This window comes from Suricata suricatta, chromosome 5 (assembly GCF_006229205.1).
Source record: "Suricata suricatta isolate VVHF042 chromosome 5, meerkat_22Aug2017_6uvM2_HiC, whole genome shotgun sequence".
Taxonomy (NCBI): domain Eukaryota; kingdom Metazoa; phylum Chordata; class Mammalia; order Carnivora; family Herpestidae; genus Suricata; species Suricata suricatta.
In genome coordinates, this window is record NC_043704.1 from 37,440,216 (window position 1) to 37,442,682 (window position 2,467).

The window sequence follows — 2,467 nt, forward strand, 5'->3', positions numbered from 1 at the left end:
AGCTGAGAATGAACTGAGGGTTGGGGGGGAGGGGGGAGGGGGGAAGACAGGTGGTGGTGATGGTGGAGGGCACTTGAGGGGAAGAGCACTGGGTGTTGTATGGAAAACAATTTGACAATAAAATATTATGAAAAAAAAAAAGAACAAATGAGTGAGCCATTCTTTAAAGAAGAAATTAAAAAATACATGGAAGGAAATGAAAATGAAAACATGATAGTTCAAACCCTCTGGGATGCAGCAAAGCCAGTCCTAAGAGGAAAATACATTGCAATTCAGGCCTGTCTCAATAAGCCAGAGAGGTCACAAATACACAACCTAACCTTATGCCAAAAGGAGCTAGAAAAGGCAGCAGCAAAGAAAGCCGAAAGCCCCAGAAGAGAAATAATGAAGATTAGAGTAGAAATAAATATCAAAGAACTTCCCCCCTGCCAAAAACCAAAAACAGAACAAAACAAAAAACCAGTAGAATGGATCAATGAATCTAAGAGCTGTTTTTTCTATAATAAATTCTAACATATTTCTAGAATAAACAAAATAGATAAACCCTTTGCCAGACTTCTCAAAAAGGAAAGAGAGAGGACCCAAATAGAATCACGAATGAATGAGGAAAGATCACAACCAACATTACAGAAATACAAACAATTATTAGAGAGTACTATGAAAAATTATATGCCAACAAAATGGGCAATCTGGAAGAAATGGACAAATTCCTGGACATTCAAACACTACTAAAATTCAATTAAACAGGAAGAAATATAAAATGTGAACAGAACCGTAAGCAGTAAAAAATTGAATCAGTTATCAAAAATCACCAAACAAGAGTACTGGGCCAGATGGCTTCCCAGGAGAATACTACCAAACATTTAAAGCAGAGTTAATACCTATTCTTCTCAAAATGTTCCAAAAAACAGAAATGGAAGGAAAGCTTCCAGATTCATCCTATGAAGCCAGCATTACCTTGATTACAAAACCTGACAAAGACCCACTACAAAGGAGAATTACAGGCCAATATCCATGATGAACTGGGATGCAAAAATTCTCAACAACCACTAGCAAATCAAATTCAACAGTACATTAAAATAATTATTTACCATGATCAAATGGGATTCATTCCTGGGGTCCAGGGCTGGTTAAATATTTGTAAATCAATCAGTGTGATACATCACATTAATAGAAGAAATGATAAAAACCATATGAACTTGTTGATAGATGCAGAAAAAGCATTTGACAAAAACCAGCCTCCTTTCTTAATACAAACACTAATGAAAGTATGGGTAGAAAGAACATACCTTAACACCATAAAAACCATATATGAAAGGCCCACAGCTAATATCATCCTCAATGGGGGGAAAACTGAGAGCTTTCCCCCTGAGATCAGGAACACGACAGGGTTGCCCACTCTCAATGCTCTTGTTTAACATAGTGCTGGAAGTCTTAGCCTCAGCAATCAGACCACAAAACAAAATAAAAATCATTCAAATTGTTTTTTTCAAAGAACCAACTCTTGGTTTCACTGATCTGCTTGACGGTTCTTTTGGATTCTATATTGTTTATTTCTGCCCTGATCTTTATTATTTCTTTTCTGCTGCTGGGTTTGGGGTGCTCTTGCTGCTTCCCTTCTAGTTCCAGTAGGTTCTCTGTTAAATTTTGAATTTGCGCTTTTTCTAGTTTGTTGAGATTGGCCTGGATTGCAATATACTTTCCTCTTAGGATTGCCTTTGCTGCGTCCCAGAGATTTTGGATTATTGTATTTTCATTTTCGTTGGTTTCATGTATTTTTTAATTTCTTCTCTAATTGCCTGATTAGCCAAATCATTCTTCAATAGGGTGGTTTTTAACCTCCACATTTTTGGAGTTTTTCCAGAATTTTTCCTGTGGTTAATTTCAAGTTTCATAGCATTATGATCTGAAAGTGTGCATGGTATGATCTCTATTCCTTTATACTTATGGAGGGCTGCTTTATGTCCCAGTATGTGATCTATCTTGGAGAATGTGACATGTGCACTCAAAAAAAAGGTGAATTTCCTATCTTCAGGATCCAGAGTTCTAAATATATCTATCAGTTCCATCTGTTCCAATGTGTCATTCAGGTCCATTGTTTCCTTAGTGATTTTCTGCCTGGCTGATCTATCCCTTGCTGTCAGTGGAGTATTAAAGTCCCCTGCAATTAGCACATTTTTGTCAATAAGATTGTTTCTTTCTGTGATTAGTTGTTTTATGTATTTGGGTGCTCCCGAATTTGGCGCATAGATATTTATAATTGTTAGTTCTTCCTGATGGAGAGATCCTGTAATTATTATATAATGTCCTTCTTCATCTCTTGTTACTGCCTTTACTTTAAAGTCCAGTTTCTCTGATATAAATATGGCTACTCCAGCTTCCTTTTGGCTTCCAGTCGCATGATAGATATTTCTCCATCCCATTACTTTCAACCTGAAGGTGTCTTCCGGTCGAAAATGAGTCTCTT